The sequence below is a fragment of the Amblyraja radiata genome, chromosome 30 (assembly GCF_010909765.2).
Source record: "Amblyraja radiata isolate CabotCenter1 chromosome 30, sAmbRad1.1.pri, whole genome shotgun sequence".
Classification (NCBI taxonomy): Eukaryota; Metazoa; Chordata; class Chondrichthyes; order Rajiformes; family Rajidae; genus Amblyraja; species Amblyraja radiata.
Window position 1 is genome coordinate 32,550,342 of NC_045985.1, and position 5,251 is coordinate 32,555,592.

The 5,251-nt window shown below is 54.0% G+C and overlaps 1 long non-coding RNA gene across 1 annotated transcript; it reads left to right on the forward strand.

Moving 5' to 3' along the window:
• The first annotated feature begins 4,384 nt into the window (after positions 1-4,384).
• LOC116990012 lies at positions 4,385-5,022 on the forward strand. Its single transcript, XR_004416394.1, has 3 exons — positions 4,385-4,418; positions 4,859-4,863; positions 4,913-5,022. It is a non-coding gene; the product is annotated as an uncharacterized LOC116990012 (long non-coding RNA).
• Positions 5,023-5,251: the final 229 nt, after the last annotated feature.

Sequence of the window (5,251 nt, forward strand, 5' to 3'; positions counted from 1 at the left end):
TTGGATGGCGAAGAATTTCCTCCAACTAAACGAGAGCAAGTCTGAGGTCATCCAACTCGGCCCCTCGGACTCCATCAAAACGATAACAGGCAGCCTTGGAAGCCTAACCTCCTTACTCAAACCGCATGTCAAAAGCCTTGGCGTGATATTTGACTCAGGGTTGAAATTTGACAATCAAGTCAATGCTGTGGTAAAAGCTAGCTTCTTCCAGCTTCGGACACTAGCTAAAATAAAACAATTCCACCAATTCAACGACCTTGAAAAAATCATCCAAGCATTCATCTCCTCCCGCCTTGATTACTGCATCTCCCTATACACTGGCATCAGCCAATCATCCCTGTCCCACCTGCAATTGGTCCAAAACACCGCAGCGAGACTTTTGACAGTTGCCCGTAAAAGGGACCACATCACCCCGATTCTGGCCTCTCTCCACTGGCTCCCAGTACGGTACAGAATCAACTTCAAGCTCCTCCTGTATGTATACAAAGCCCTTAACGGGCTTTTCCCTACCCCGCCCCCCCCCCCCCTCCCCGCCCCCCCCCCCCCCCCCCCCCCACCCCTCACCCCATATCAAAAATCTTCTAACCCACCATTCTACCTCCAGGTCCCTCTGGTCGGCCGACTTGGGGCTACTGACTATCCCGCGGTCCAGGTTTAAGCTCAGGGGCTACCGCGCGTTTGCGGTTGCAGCACCTAGACTGTGGAACAGTATCCCTCTCCTCATCAGAACTGCCTCCTCCATCGACTGCTTTAAGTCGAGGCCCAAAACCTATTTCTAATCCCTAGCGTTTCTTGAAGTCCTCTGAGGGAGCACTGTAAACAGTTTATGTATGTATTGTTCGATCTGTGTACCATTGTATGTAGCACGTTAGTACCTGCACTGATGTAAAGCACTTTGGTCAACGTGAGTTGTTTTTAAATGTGCTATACAAATAAAATTGACTGACTGACTGACTTGGACAGGTTCATGGACAGGAAAGGTTTAGAGGGTAATGGGCCAAGTGTGGGGCAGGTGGGACCGGTGTAGACGGGGCATGTTGGTGGGGATGGGCAAGTTGGGCTGTAGGGCCTGTTTCTACAATGTATGACTTAATTGGTGCATCAGGCTTGACTTGGTGTGAGGAATATTTGAATAATTGAATAGGCAGCATCGCCGGAGAATCTCAATAGGTGACATTTGGGATTGAGTGAAGAGTCTCGACCCAAAACGTCACCTCTCCATGTTCTCCGGAGATGCTGCATGATGAGCATTTGACTGCACTGGGCCTGTGCTCGCTGGAGTTTAGAAGAATGCGGGGAGATCTCATCAAAATGTACTGGATAATGAAAGGCTTGGATAGAGTGGAGAGGATGTTTCCACCAATGGGAGAGTGTAGGTCTAGAGGTCATAGCCTCAGAAATAAAGAACGTTGTTTTAAGAAGGAGATGAGGGGGAATTTCTTTAGTCAGAGGGTAGTGAGTCTGTGGATTTCTTTGCAAACAGAAGGCTGTGGAGGCCGTCAATTGATATTTTCAAGCAGACATAGAAAGACACTTGTTTAGTACGGGTATCTGAGGTTATCGGGATAAGGCAAGAGAATGGGGTTAGGAGGGAGAGAGAGATCAGCCATGATTGAATGGCGGAGTAGACGATGGGACCTCTGACCTAATTCTGCTTCTATCACTTATGACCCATTGAGTTACTCCAGCACTTTGTGTCCTTTTACGCATAATATTCTCGAGCGCAGCCTCGCCAATGAGTTGGACAAAGTGAGTGTTGTAGTCTTTGTAGATGGGACATTGAAACATGTGAAGCTCCCACTGTCGGTCCCAGCTTAGGTTGCGTTATCAAGTCACGGGTTCTCAGGAGATTTTTAAATTAATGAATGAACATGTTTAAACACTGCTGTCTGTCTGTCGGTCCCTTTTGACTGAACAGGATGATTTAGAACTAAACACAACAGTTTTGTTGAATGTCACTGTGAATAACTTCCTGGAGCTTCACTTCTGTAACTTGTGTCACCCCCATGACCAAAGCTTCACAGAGTTGCCAATCTTTGCAGCCGGGATGATGATGGGGGCGGGGCCCTTGTCACGTGCGGGGCGCAGAACAATGGGAGCGCCGCGAGTTACGTCATTCGGCTGTCACGTGTCGGGGGCGGGTGAATGGAGGTTTGGTGTCACGTGTCGGGGGCGGGTGAATGGAGGTCTGATGTCACGTGTAGGGGGCGGGTGAATGGAGGGCTGGTGTCACGTGTCGGTGGCGGGTGAATGGAGGTCTGGTGTCACGTGTCGGGGGCGGGTGAATGGAGGTCTGGTGTCACGTGTCTGGGGCGGGTGAATGGAGGTCTGGTGTTACGTGTCGGGGGCGGGTGATTGGAGGTCTGGAGTCACGTGTCGGGGGCGGGGAGAAGTGAAGGGAAACAGAGGGCGGGGAGATGAGGGGGGGAGGTGAAGGGAAAGGGGACGGAGGGGATGGGGAAGGGAAGGGGGGATGGCTGAGGGTGGGAAGGGTGGAGGTTGGGGAAGCGGAGAGGGGAGGAAGGGTGGGGGGAAGAGAGGTGAGAAAGGAGGGGAGGGGGAAGAGGAAAGGTTTAGGGGAGGGGGACAAGATGGGATACATCGATAAATGGACAATAGGTGCAGGAGGAGGCCATTCGGCCCTTCGAGCCAGGACCGCCATTCACTGTGATCATGGCTGATCATCCACAATCAGTTCCCCGTTCCTGCCTTCTCCCCATATCCCTTGATTCCACCAGCACTAAGAACTCTATCTAACTCTCTTTCGGACGCATCCATTGAATCGGCCTCCACTGTCATCTGAGGCAGTGAATTCCACAAATCGGTCCCGGTGGCACAGCGGTAGAGTTGCTGCCTTACAGCGAATGCAGCGCCGGAGACCTGGGTTCGAACCCGACTACGGGCGCTGTCGGCACGGAGTTTGTACGATCTTCCCGTGACCGCGTGGGTTTTCTCCGAGATCTGTTTCCTCCCACACTCCAAAGACGTGGACTCGATGGGCCGAATGGCCTAATTCTACTCCTATATCTTTCGAGCATCTCTGAAGAGAAAGGAACAGCTGGCGGTTTGGGTCGAGACCCTTCATCAGACTGAATGTGCGGGAGAGGGAGACAAAGCTGGGAGGGTTACTCCAGTCTGGGTTTGGGGGGGGGGGGGGCAGGAATGGGGGAGAGGGTATGGGGCGGGAATGGGGGGAGATTCGCCGGGTGGTCAGTTGTGTTTCTGCCGTTTCCTGAAGCGTTTGACGCCGGGGTGGCCGGTGGGGGTGACTACCATCAGCCGCATGGGGGGGATTCTCCCACACCAGCACCCCCAGGTCCCGCACATAGTCACGCAGCAATTCAAAATCCACCTGCGACAGGAACTGGTTGTACAGCACAACTGTGGGGGAGAGAGAGGGGGTGGGGAGGGGAGGGAGAGAGAGGGGGAGAGAGAAGTGGGTGGGCGGAAGTCATGATGGGTACAATGGGAAGGGGAGATCATCCTAAACTCAAGCGTGAGATCTCCAGGCTTCTTTCTGCTCGTCCCTTCTCTCCCCATCCCCATCTCCTCCCCACTCCCTCTCTCCATCTGTCCCCCTCTCTCCGCCCCCATCCCTCAACATGATCCCCTCCCTCACCACCCATCACTCTCTCCCCCATCCCTCTCCCCGCCCACCCCCGCTCCATCCTGCCCCCGGTTCCCCCATCCTTGACCCCCCCGGTCCCCTACCTCTCTCCGTCCCCCCAACCTCTCCCCGGTGCAGCTACCATACGGGCTGACGGTCGATGAACTGTAGCCGGTCACGTTCGAGTTCCCAGAGCCGCACCTGGTCGGTGATGGTGAGAAGCGGCACCGGGGTCTGTGGGAGACAAACACAGACCGTGTTAACGGGGAAACCACAGAGACCTCCATCCACACTGCACACCCCACGCACACTGGGCACAATGTGCAGGAAGGGACTGCAGATGCTGCTTCAGACTGAAGATAGACGTATGGAAGTCGGAGCTGCGGGTTTTCCTGGAAACTGGAATTTCTGCGGGTTTTCACCTGGAACCTGGAACTTCTTACGCACCTATTCTTTGAAACATCCATTCCAAGGTAAATGTATCTGGTGTTGAAAGGGGAAATGCTGCAGACATAATGTAAACGCGTTATCTCGACGAACTTTAGGACCCGGAGGAGCTCGGAGCTCAGGACCAGCCGCCCGCGGCTGCTGCTGAACCAGCGGGAAGGGAGATTGTTTCAATCTTTATATTTTCACAAAAGTAATTTCTGTTCTGTTGCCGGACGCGGTTAACCCGTTAAAATGAACGGATCGACAGACAGACAGCTCTGATTTAAGTTGCTGTTTATTTCACCCTTCCCACATTTACATTCCCCCCGGATTTACTTCCGCGCTAATTGGGGTTTCACGAAGTGGAATTTGGGGATTAAATGTGAGCCGTTCAGCGCTGACCTGTTGTCCACCCGGTTTCTGCCCCACAGCCCCTGAGCTCCGCTCCTGACGCCGGTCCCGGGACCCGAGCCTTTTACACATCCGGACCTGAACCGGAGCAGATTCTCAGCCGTGTTCAAGAAGGAACTGCAGATGCTGGAAGATCAAAGGTACACAAAAATGCTGGAGAAACTCAGCGGGTGCAGCAGCATCTATGGAACGAAGGAAATAGGCGACGTTTCGGGCCGAAACCCTTCTTCAGTCGCTGGTTTTCGTTCCAAGTCCTGAAGAAAGGATAACGTTTCTCCGTGAATTTATTCCCAGTGAAGGTGTGGAGATGGGACTTGGTGTCCGCGTCGTAAAATGAAACTGTCCCGGACTGGTAACTGAGATAAACTCCCACCCTCCCGGGGATGGGACGGGCGGGGAGAGGGGATGGAGGGGAGGTGACTGCTTCAAACACGTCATCAATCCGCCTGATCCTCCAGACCCCAGTCTTTGGGGTCAGGTCGACCCGCCGCTTCCTCTCCACAGACTCTGCGGCGACTGCCAGACTCCACCACTCACTCCCCGCCACCTCCACATCCCAGTAATGTCTCCCCGATGTGAATCCCTCCGATCCCAGCACACACGCCCAGACTGTAAACCTCTTCCCGGTGTCAGGGAGACTCCTCCAGGTCTGGGTCCATCTCACTGTCTTCCGATCCTCAGACACCTCGAGCAGCGGATGCGCTGTTTCCACATCCAGGGTGACGGAGACTGGGGGAGAGGCAGAGAATCAGAAAGTCCCCGGGGATCGGGGGGAGACTCGGGCACAGGCGGGCTGACAACTGA